This window comes from Anomaloglossus baeobatrachus, chromosome 9 (genome assembly GCF_048569485.1).
Source record: "Anomaloglossus baeobatrachus isolate aAnoBae1 chromosome 9, aAnoBae1.hap1, whole genome shotgun sequence".
Lineage (NCBI taxonomy): Eukaryota > Metazoa > Chordata > Amphibia > Anura > Aromobatidae > Anomaloglossus > Anomaloglossus baeobatrachus.
In genome coordinates this window covers 20,857,227-20,869,735 of record NC_134361.1, presented here as the reverse complement: position 1 = coordinate 20,869,735, position 12,509 = coordinate 20,857,227, and the positions used below count along the sequence as shown (strand labels likewise).

General features: G+C 45.1%; 1 protein-coding gene across 3 annotated transcripts in view; it reads right to left on the bottom strand.

The window, feature by feature from the left end:
- Positions 1-9,752: 9,752 nt before the first annotated feature.
- LOC142250905 (H-2 class II histocompatibility antigen, A-Q alpha chain-like) overlaps positions 9,753-12,509 on the bottom strand; it is a 119,468-nt gene continuing 116,711 nt past the window's right edge. For all 3 annotated transcript variants that reach the window (XM_075323223.1, XM_075323222.1, XM_075323224.1), the window contains exon 6: positions 9,753-11,134. The gene's annotated coding sequence lies outside the window, so the exon portion shown is untranslated. The remainder of the gene's footprint in view (positions 11,135-12,509) is intronic.

The following is a 12,509-nucleotide window of genomic DNA, read 5'->3' as shown; positions in this document are numbered from 1 at the left end:
AATCACTTCTGTGTTTGCAGCTTTGTAATATGGAACAGAAAGCTGCAAGTGTTTGTTTGTGGTTTTCTTTCAGGAAGGTGATTACTGAGATAGAAAGTCCCTGGCGAAGAGACAAGTATCAAGTTCCAGAAATAAATGCACCATTTGCATTACCAGCCAGAAAACGAGGCTACAACCAATGGGGATATTTCTTCTGCAGCCATAATTTGCTGCTAGGTAGAGGCTCTCATAATACAGAGTGTGGAGCAATGTCAGTAAAGATTATAGGTGATAATCAGCTACTAAATATTTCCAGTATGTGTAATGACCCAGAAGGGGCTATTACAAAAGTTTCTGCATGCCTGGTGTCATTATGTCAAATTAAATGTAAGTTGTTGCTCTGTAATACCACTGGAGACCAGCAGGTGGTGGTATGTGTTGGCAATGGACTGTAGTGGAGGATGTCTGATCAATATCCTCTATTGCCTGGTCACTATTATATCCTGGGAGGATTGACATTTGGCAGTTGAAACAGGTCCGGCTAGAGGTGGTGAGCAGGATGACAAGGGCGGCTAATGTCAGGTACTTGCCAGACAGTCTATTCAGAGCCTATAGCAGCAAGATCAAACCGCAGTTATAGATTTTCCATATCAGAGCACCAGTCCAGTTGCTACCAACAAAAACCTCTATGGAAATCCAGTGTTGCAGCTAAATGGTTCAGAAGATGTAAACCATCATTGTGTGATCCAGTGAAGCATTTGAACTGTTCCTACCAAGGTGCGGTCTGCCTTATTCCTACCTACCTCATATATATGTACCCTGGGAATAGGTTTGAAGCGACAGGAACCAAGTAGGACCACCGTGACACCCCAAACTGCACAACACCGCAGAAAAGCCACAGCTAGGCACGTACGTCTGGGCCTAATAGTTTATCCTGCACCTACTACTCAGGTGTGATGTATATTACATATGTATATACACTGTGATACAAAGTCAGTGCACCCTTCTGAATTGTTGCATACAAGTGACCTAAAACATGATATTTTAATGAACCCTTGTCTGGTACCATGAAATAAAACTAGTATCACTAGTGGTACCAATCTGAATGGGGTCACATGTACCCCATGGTACCAGACAAAGGTTAATAGTGTTTTCCCACAATCAATACTTAGAACCTCTTAATGACCGCGGGCAGTAATCTTACATCCTAGCGGTCATAGTGTTACTGCCCGTGGTCTGCTGCACGCAGCTTGCAGAGATCGGCGCACATCTTAGCTGATTATTACAGCTGACATGTGTGCCTGCCAGGCACGAGCGGAATCGTTATCCACCCATGCCTTTTAATCCTTTAAATGGAGGTGTCAATATGTGACAGCGCCATTATAATCGCATCAGCGGTAAAAGTTTACTCACTGGCCGATATCAGAAGTCACGTGACGTGATCACGTGACTTCTGGTAGTTGTCATGTTAGCACAGAGTTATGTGATGACTCCCGTAGCTCACATGACTCACTTCCTACCTTACACAGCCAAGACCTGGGTGAGACAGGAAATTAGTATATCTGGTGTTTACAGCTATGCAGCTGTGATCAGCAGATATGGCAGAGCGATCAGATTGCTGATCCATATAGTCCCCTAGGGGACTTAGTAAAATTAAAAAAAGTAAAACAAAAGTTTTAAAAAAGTAAAAAAAAATAAAAACCTAATAGTTCAAATCAGACCCCTTTCGCCCCATTGAAAATTGAAAGGTTTAAAAAATGAAAAATATACACACATTTAGTATCCCCACATTCATAAATGCCCGATCTATCAAAATATAAAATCAATTAATCTGATCTGTAAACGGAGTAGAGGCAAAAAAAATCCAAATGCCAAAATTACGTTTTTTGGTCGCCACAAATGTTGCGCTAAATACAATAACAGGTGATCAAAACATAGCATCTGTTAAAAAATGGTATCGTTAAAAACGTCAGCCTGAGACGCAAAAAATAAGCCATCACTGAGCCATAGATTCCAAAAAATGAGAACTCTATGGGTCACGAAATTTGTTGTAACCCCTTAGATAAAAGTAAACCTATTCATGTTTGGTGTTTACAAACTCGCATTGATCTCAGGCATCACACCCACACATCAGTTTTACCATATAGTGAACACAGTGAATAAAATATCTCAAAAACAATAGTGCTATCGCACTTTTTTGCAATTTTTCCGCATTTGGAACTTTTTTGCTGTTTTCCAGTACACTATATGGTAAAACGTATGGTTTAATTTAAAAGTACAGCTTGTTCCTCAAAAAACGAGCCCTCACATGACCATATTGACTGAAAAATAAAAAAAAGTTACGTCTCAGAAGAAAATGGCGAAAAAAACCCTGGAATGCGAAAAATAGGCCGGTCATGAAGGGGTTAATCTATCCACAGGATAAGTGATGTGTCTGATCAGTGGAAGTCTGACTGCTTGGATCCCTAAGGGGTACTTCTCACATAGCGAGATCGCTGCTGAGTCACGGTTTTTGTGACGCACCAGTGACCTCATTAGCGATCTCGCTGTGTGTGACACTGAGCAGCGACCTGGCCCCTGCTGTGAGATTGCTGCTCGTTACACACTGCTCTGGTTAATTTTTTGCTCTCCCGCTGTGAAGCACACATCGCTGTGTTTGACAGCGAGAGAGCAACGATCTGAATGTGCAGGGAGCCGGCGTCTGGCAGCTGGGGACACTAGTAACCATGGTAAACATCGGGTAACTAAGCAAGCGCTTTGCTTGGTTACCCGATATTTACCATGGTTACTAGCGTACGCCGCTCTCAGGCTTCCAGTGCTGGCTCCCTGCACACGTAGCCAGAGTACACATCGGGTTAATAAGCAAAGTGGTTTGCTTATTAACCCGATGTGTACTCTGGCTACGAGTGCAGGGAGCCAGCACTAAGCGGTGTGCGCTGGTAACCAAGGTAAATATCGGGTAACCAAGCAAAGCATTTTGCTTAGTTACCCGATATTTACCTTAGTTACCAAGCACAGCATCGCTTCCACGCGTCGCTGGTGGCTGGTGGCTGGTCACTGGTGATATCTGCCTGATTGACAGCTCACTAGATAGATATAGCAAAAAAAATACTTGAGGGACATTTACTCTGTACCAACGGCTCAAAATGTGTACAGATTGACCAGTGTGAGAAACAGTTTAGGGTTGATTTGCTATTTAAAGGGGATTTCCGGTAGGTTGTAAATTTTTTTTTCCAAATGTAGAAGAATAGAGCGCCACTCACCATCGCCTTGCGTAAAAGTCCACTTTATTAAAGAAGGTGCGTTAAGATCATGTGAGAGAGAGGTCACATGACTGCTGTGTACAGTGAGCCTGTACCGCCCCGGGGCTCGGCCGCAGCTGAGCCGCTCGGATCTGGGCTTGTCGGTGGGTGGTTCGAGCGCCTCCGGACCCGGGGGGGGTCAGTCGCTCCGCTCTGAAGGGAGGCTGCGCTACGTGAGGGGGTTTCGGTGGGGAGGTTCACGGCCGGAGCCGTGGTTTTGGGTTTAAGTTCGTGACGCCACCCACGGGTCGTGGTGAGTGTGGACACCACCGCTGCCGTTGACTAGGCTTCCGGGGACGGTGTTGTGCAGCCAGGTGTTGACCCGTCCATGGGTAGGGGTTGATGGTCCCGGGGCCCGGTTGTTGGGGTTAGGATGTGGGGTGCGGGCATGTTGGCGTGATGCGGGGCAGTGCGCGGCCCAAGGGCACTGTTGTACTCACTATCACAGATAAACCGGAGTCTCTGGTAGACCAGAAAGATGGAGTCGGTGCCCGCAGCCGGCTGCGTCTGGTCCCCCACACGGTTTGGTGGTCCCCGTCTTTCTCCTGCATCTCATTTGTAGATTTTGACTGCCTGCGCTTCAGCGACGGGAGTCCGCTCCCTGGCTTTATGTGTGTCGGGAGAGCCCATTTGCCCCCAGACGCTGGCCCGTGGGATCTTTCTGCCTTAGCGGTGGCTTTCTATCCCCCTCGTTGGGCTGTTGTCTTCAGTCGGGACTTGGGTGGGAAAGAACCTAAGGTCCAGTCACCAATCAGTGGATTTGACTCGGTCCAGTGGCTTCTGGGCCTCGTTCTGGGTCTGAGTACCCCTCCTGGTGCTCCGGTTTCTAGTTGGTTCCCCGGTTCAGTACCGGCGGGCCACTACCCTATCCCGGTCCCCCACGGTTCCACCAGCCGTCTTCCCGGCTCCTGCAGGCGGCAACCACCGTCTGCCTCCTGGCCACATGGTATCCGGGCTACGACCCAGATCCCCGACAGACGTTTTCTCCTTCTAACTCCTCTCCTTTCACCTCCTAGACTGCTCTCCTCTCCTCCCTAACTTCATCTCCTTGCTTTTCCCTCCTCAGGCTATCCGAACTCTTCGGTGGGCATGGCCAACCGCCTGACTCTGCCCTCGGGTGTGAACGTCAAAACCTGAGAGGGGTGACTCAGGGTTTTTAGGTTGGCTGCTGTTACCTTTTTAGGGGACTGGTGTTTGTACAAGGGCCTGTCTGTGACTACCTGGCTAGTCCAGGGCGTCACATTTCCACCCATATCCTGTCCACCGCCATTAACTTGAGAACAGCGGCAGCTATAGGCATAGAAGTGGTGTCTAGGTATAGTAAAGTAGCAATGCGCTAAGCAATGAAACCACCTAAAGCGCCACCTGGTGGAAAACAACGGAGTTAGCATTTTTATCTCGAAAACGGAATGAGATAGAGGAAAAAAAGTGAATTACAAAGTTGTAGGGCATCATCAATTCAATACGAATCGACACCTTGCATACAGAAATTGGCGCAGGAGTCAGGATATATAGGGGTGCAGGGTGGGGTTTGGGGCAGTTCTTTAGTGGATCAGCGTGTCCCACACACCCTCCCTCATTCATTGTGTAGTCCATAGTTTGCTGTATTGCAATTTTGACTTATATTGTGGTGTTTACTTGGATGTCATAGCAGCGGGCGGGAGCGGGTGTTTTGAAAGCCAATTTGCGGTGTTGAGGAAGGCAAGTGGTGGAATCGGTTGGTTAATTCACCACTCCCCTCATCTCCTTTTATGTTAAATAGTTGTTAAAGTTTGTGGAGTCCCTAATGAGCTGAGGTCTCAGAGAGACCATTTTATAGGGGGCACCATCCAGCAGGATGGATCCCAAATCGGTGCAATGTGGTTGGGGGCAAACGCAATGTGGTTGGGGCAAACAGGCATAGCGGATGGCACCAGGTTTTATGGTTTGGTTTTCATTGACCCGTTTTTCCTCATAGCAATTTTCCTATGTTGTATGTTGTTATATAGAATGTGTAAACCTCACAAGGCTGCGGACGTGAAGCGATACCTCAAAGAGACCTTCCTACAAGTCATTGTGTATGGTGGCTGTGTGGAGTGGCCTCCGCTCACCTGACCTGACCCCATTGGACTTCTTTCTGTGAGGTCACATCAAACAGCAGGTGTATGTGACCCCTCCACCAACATTGCAGGACCTATGACGACGTATCACAGATGCTTGTGCATACGTGGCACCTACCATATTGCACAATGTGCAGCAAGATACAGTATGCTGTGCAGAGTCCAGATGTGCATTGCAGCTGACAGTGGCCACTTTGAGCATCAAAGTTAAATGAGCGCCATATGCGTGACCAGCATTCAATGTTTTGGGGGGTTCATGGGTTTCATATCATAGTATAGTGCCCCTGAACCACTAAGGGCACTACAAGGAACTGCATCCTCTTGGGGATGCAGGACCTACCCCCTGGGACCTGGAGTAACAGTGCTGATACCACCAAAGCACAACCAAAATCCTACTTCTCCACTCTACAACGGGCATAGAGGGTTAACCAAATAAGGGGATTAGCCAGCCTGGTGGGAGGGGTCAGAGTCAGTGAGTCTAGAGAAGTGTGGCACACAGAGGTGTGCGGACGTGCCTGAGCTGGGTCCGTGCAACGGTGACCCCGAGGGCACGGGACAGAGGTCACCAGGTCGCGTACGGACAAGTACTGCTGGGACCGGAGCACGCACGGGGCACAGGGCTCTAGATCAGGCACCAGTTTTATCTGGCTTGATAAACACCTGCCCGGTGAGGACACCTTCACGGACTTCACCGAACCAAATAATCCGGGGGCATCAGCAGTAAACTAGGATCAGGGTTTGGACATTTACCTCCCCACAGGGTCCGCACTGCCCGCCAAACAGAGGAGACTGTTACCCCAAAAGGGACAGTCGGGCCCCAAACACTCCACACTATGGGGACCCAACCAACAGAGTGTGTCGAGGACAGAGCAACCTGGGTCACTAAATTGGCACTGATACTCCATGGGACCTGAACCTGTATTCCAAGGGTCGGAGTAAGTAGAGACTCTTTATTACAACCTGGTGTGGTCTCCGATATTGCCTACAACATCTCCCAGGCATAACCCTACCTGCAGAGGGCTCAACACCATTGCTGCAACCACCACCAGCCCTGGGAGTACCCACGTTCAGCAGCGGCAGTTCTACACCTTAACCGCAACCCGCAGGTGGCATCCCATGAACCTTAACTCTTATCTCACCTGTAAAAACTTCCCCTTGCAAAAGGAACCCCAGGGCATGGGACCAGGCAACGGCCACCGTAGTGACATTCCCAATTGCAACCGCCTGGGACCGAGTACCCCCTTCTCTGGGCAATACAATAGCATTTCTGTATGCAAGGTGTCGATTCGTATTGAATTGATGATGTCCTACAACTTTGTAATTCACTTTTTTTCTCTCTCGTTCCGATTTCGAGATAAAAATGCTAACTCCGTTGTTTTCTACCAGGTGGTGCTAAAGGGGTTTCATTGCATAGCGCATGGCTACTTTACTATACCTAGACACCACTTCTATGCCTATGGCTGCCGCCGTTCTCAAGTTAATGGCGGTAGAGAAGATATGGGTGGACACACTGTATAAGAGCTCACTGGTGGTGGCCGCAGCTCATATGTAAAAAACCTGGTGACAGGATCCCTTTAAAAGTTGAGTACGTGAGTTTTGATGAAGGGAGCACAATCCTGTTAACGAATTTGGTGTATCTTGAAATCAGATCAGAAATCCAATCAGCGGCTGGTGTACCTTTGTGACATAAATTATGAGGAGTTTGTCGAACCCATTTTGCCACGCCCAATCTCAGCTTCACCCACTTTCCAAAAAAGTTGGTGGAGATGAGAATGACTGGTATAAAATTAGAAAAATTGCAACATATTTGAGCAATTTCAAGTTGCAAAAAAAATGTTACATTTGAAGAAATGTTATGCCCGAATTCTGGTGAAAACTCCTTGATGAATTGTGTCTCAAGTGATCAAACATTCTGTGTTTGTAGGATTTTTTTCCTAAATGTATTAAAGAAAATATTCAGCTTCTTCTACACTGCAAGGCATCTGTGCTCCTCTGTACGACGGCCCATGGCCTCACTATGATGCTGTATAGACTCTGCTGGGGGGTCATGTCCTATATACAGAAATAATCTCACCTAAAAGAAGCTTACTGATACCGCCAGACTTACAGAATATAAGGAAGTTTGTCACCAATTTTTCTGTCACATATGTATAGCGTCTGAAAAGAACTGGACTCATACAGAGGTACAGTAAGGCCCTTACACTTATTTGTGTGCCTACAAGGCTGAGGTTGTACAGAACTGAAATACAGCTGTGTGTGAGTGTATGACAGCCACGTTTTTATTCGTGGTTACTTTTAACCCTAGTAACAATCTGATGAGTTAACTAAAATATGTATTAATCTGTTAATCGTTTAAGCTGAGTTGTAATTTTGCTGTTCGGGATTTAGATATTGATGACGTCTACATATAAGTCATCACTATTAGATGGCACTTGGTACCTCCGCCAAATCAGCTGATTTCAGGTTCCACCACAAGTAAACCGTGTATATACCGCTCCTTACACTGTTGTGGCCATTCTCGCGGACTTCAGCTCAGCTTTTACTCACCTCTATTTATACTAAAGGAAAAAACACATCAAATATATTTTTTGCAACTATGACAAGAATAACAATCAAAATATTGTGCTCAAAATCAAATTTATTTCTATTTACAGAAAAGAGAACTTCAGTTTTCAACTTTTTTCAATATTTTTAAACGTTTTCGGCTTACCAGGTATTTCCACTATGCAGTGGCGTAGCAACCGCTTTTGCCTCGCGGGGCGGTTGTCAAATTTGCCGCCCCCCTCCGTTGGCCGTCGATAATCAAGAAACCTTCAAAAATCCAGAAAGCCTTCAAAATATTTATTTTTCATGGAACTGCAATCAAATTAGGATTTCTTTGTGTGGCATGAACCCAGTTTGCTAGCACGTGCAGCCAATCATAGAGAGGAAGCTGGTAGCGTAGTGGGGCTGCATTGGGCGTGGTTAACCTCCTTACTATGAATGGAATTTAAAGATGTTCAGGAATGCAGCTGCGGATGGCCCTTTTCTATAAGCGAATATGTAAATTATACGCAGCCCAAGGTCAAGCAGGGGCGGCAAATCTTACTTAGCCTTTTATTACTTAGGTCTTTATTTCTTCTATGTTTTTCTTTTTTCTATTTTTTATTTGTTACCCCCAAAATGTCGCCCCGACACGTGCCGCCCGGGGCGGACCGCCCCCTCCGGCCCCCCTTTGCTACTCCACTGCCACTATATTAGGGTTTCTTTCTTCATCCATTAAAAGCATTTTATTCTCATATTTAGAACTGTGTTCTGCTCCTTTTCCTTCTTATGTTCCCTGAATTTTCTGTCTTTCTTTTATTTTTCTTATATTATTCTTTCCATAAGTTTTTTTCTTTGCTGTCTCCCTCTTTTTTCTTTATCACGCCTACGCTACATTACAGCTTGCTTTTTTCCGGGCAATTTTGAACATGAAATTTGTGCTCTTACTCAATGACCCAGTACCCTAGGTACAGTGACACTTTAGTTCTCTATATCATATCATGTATACCTATTTCATAGGTGGATATTATCTATTCTATATTAAAATGTATACCTACTATAGTGTTTGTATTAGAATTATGCTTTGTATGTAAATTACATGTTTATTAATACACTTCATGTATCTATTGTTTGCTTTATTCAGATCAATTTTGAGAAAGGCTTGATAAGCCAAAAACGTTTAAAAATATTCAAGAAAGTTGAAAATTGAAGTTCTCTTTTCTATGAATAGAAATAAATTTGATTTTGAGCACAGTATTTTTCTTGTTTATTGGTGTGCCAGGGTTATGCTTATACAATCTGTTTTTTTTCTCTGAGCATCCACATTGATAGTGAGCAAGATTAATCAGTACTGTTAAGAATAACAATCCTACTGCAACCACGTCAAAGGAGGGGGGTCATTATAAATATCTGAGTATTAAGCCCTGTGCACACGATGCTTTTTTTTTATGCCGTTTGAGAAACCTGCACCAAAATCTGCCTGCCTATCCTGAAGCCAGCAAAGTTTATGACATTTCTGAAATGCTTTGCGCACTTTGCCATTTTTTTCCTTGTAGATTTGGTGCAGAAAAAAATTCTGCGGCATATCAATTGTTGGGGTGTTTTTTTACTGTGTTTTTTAGCTCTTCCAGCCATTGATTTCACTAAAAACACACATGGGGGAAAAAACCCAGCACCAAAAACGCATGATGCATTTATGGTGCATTTTTTCTGCCAGAAGGTGCAGATTTCATGAAAAAAGTTTCTGCACCAAATCTGCAGCGTGTGCACATACCCTTAGTTTCCAAATACATGTAAATGCCATATGGGATATTCGTACCATAAGTTTAAGAAAGAGAAGAATAAAATATAAACAGAAACAGTATTTTATTTCCAATTTAAAAGAGCAAAAAATTAGTCAGACAGTGACTTTCACAAAGCGGATGTCGTGTAATTACAGTAACTAAAAAATGTCGTAGTAGAGCCAGAGACTTCTTATAAAATTATTGATTGACAGATGCAAAAATGTTTCCTAAATTCTATTTCTATAAGGCTGTGACATGATTTGTTAAGAAACAGCGATATGGTTAAAGTGTTGTAATCCAGAAAGCGAGCATAATAAAATGATTGAAGTAAACGCCTATATACAAAAGAACAGAGGCAACACACTGCGAACAGAGGCAATATTCATAGACCGATGCAAACAGAGACTCCAAAGAAAGTAGGGTCCGTACTGGGACCCAAGAGGGGCCTAGAAGGGACTGCGCCGCATGACTGGGATGCCTTCCAGGTCCTAGTTTATGGGGTTTAAATTGGGATTTGTTTAGGTAAGATGGTGTCCTGCAGGCTCAGGGGGTGGGAACATGTTCAAAATATGTGGGTTGGTTATGGGGAGATGCCCCATGTGGGGCCTTACCCGATTGGTGCAGGAGTCGGGATATATAGGGGCGCAGGGTGGGGTTTGGGGCAGTTTGTTGGTGGATCAGCGTGTCCCACACACCCTCCCTCATTTATTGTGTAGTCCATAGTTTGGTGTATTGCAATTTTGACTTATATTGTGGTGTTTACTTGGATGTCATAGCAGCGGGCGGGAGCGGGTCTTTTGAAAGCCAATTGGCGGTGTTGAGGAACGCGAGTGATGGAATCGGTTGGTTAATTCACCACTCCCCTCATCTCCTTTTATGTTAAATAGTTGTTAATATTTGTGGAGTCCCTACTGAGCTGAGGTCTCAGAGAGACAATTTTATAGGGGGCACCATCCAGCAGGAGGGCTCCCGAATCGGTGCAATGTGGTTGAGGGCAAAGAGACATAGCGGATGGCACCAGGTTTTATGGTTTTCTTTTCATTGACCCGTTCTTCCTCATGGCAATTTTCTTATGTTGTATTTAATTTTCAATAAAAGGCTGCTGTGGCCAAAAACTTCCAACAAATTTTTTTGTTTGTCATTATTGGGAGGGTAAGTAGAGGTGGCTATGGAGGGCATTATTAGGTAGGGGGCTAAAGGTCAGATCATTCCATAGTCAAGTAATTTATAAGACTGCGACAGGACATGTATCCATCTACAATCCTACGAAACAAAGCATTGAGAAAGCTGCAGGAATATATAGAGCCAGGGTGTCCATTGTGACTGGCACAGCAGAGCAGCGATATCTTCAGTCTCATCAGCTGTTCTAGAAGCTCTGAGGGAACATTCAGGAATAGAAGTATCATCTGTGTGCGGAGCCATGTGTGTGGCTGCTGGAGTAGAGAAGCTGGAGGAAAAAAGTTACAATATTAGTACTACTATTCACATCAGCATGAAAACATTTTAAGATATCTATTAGTGCTACAGTAAAGGGGGCTTTACACGCTACGATATCGCTAACGGATTATCGTCGGGGTCACGTTGTTTGTGACGCACATCCGGCACCATTAGCGACATCGCAGCATGTGATACCTATTAGCGACCTTAAACGATCGCAAATGTGGTCAAAATCGCTTGCCATGGAGAGATCGTCCTGAATCAAAAAAAAGTGAGTAGCAATGTTGTTCCTCGTTCCTGCAGCATCACACATCGCTGTGTGTGACACCACAGGAACCTCACCTTACCTGCCTCCACCGGCAATGCGGAAGGAAGGAGGTGGGCGGGATGTTACGTCCCGCTCATCTCCGCCCCTCCGCTTCTATTGGCCGGCTGCTTAGTGACGCCGCTATGACGCCAAATGCACCTTCCCCTTGAAGGAGGGATTGTTCGGCAGTCACAGTGACGTCGCTGCATAGGCATGTGCGTGTGACGCTGCCATAGCGATAATGTTCGCTACGGCAGCGATCACACAATATCGCACACACGACGGGGGCGGGTGCTATCGCGCTCAACATCGCTAGCGATTGCTAGCGATGTCGCAACGTGTAAAAGCACCCTTAAGACACAACTATTGCAATATCTACCACAAACCGTTCATCACAATATCCACCCAACTGGGTCAACAGTAGTCATTGCACCATGAAAGATCATACATGGAGATCTGATACAGAGAGACAAGCGCTGTCACTTGTCCAAACCTGGTAGTATAGTTACTATTATGGTGATTGTGGCCGGTTGTGATCACTGTAGACATGTTAACTCGTCTAATTTTACCTAGTGTGGCCATTTCTACCCTCCTTCACCTCGACAGATAAGACTTTTATCTTTTCCTAATCACTTTTATGCCTGTTCTGTGCTGAATCAGAACTGACCAATCTTGGATAAGTTGTATGGAGGCTTTCCAGATGTGTGATGTGCTGATAGTTGGAGGGTGGAGTATGTGTTTAGAATGGAAATAAAGCATAAAAGGGAAGGGGGGAAAGGAATAATATGTGAATAAGATAAAGGCTTTATTAAAAAAAAAAAAAGTGTTTTGCTCATGTAGGAGGTGGTCATTTTGCCCTCACTCCTACTGAGATTTATATGTATTATTTCATGTGTGTTTTATATGGACTGTGCTGCTGCAGGAGGATGCAGTTCCCCGATGTAGCAGAGCCGAGACTGTGTAGTGTCCGGTACTGCCTAGCGCTGAGGCCTGGTAAAGTCAATAAGTGTATTGTGCTGTAATAACTATGTATATGGTAATGCGAGGTGTAACCTGTTATGTGCCGTTAATGTGTTAA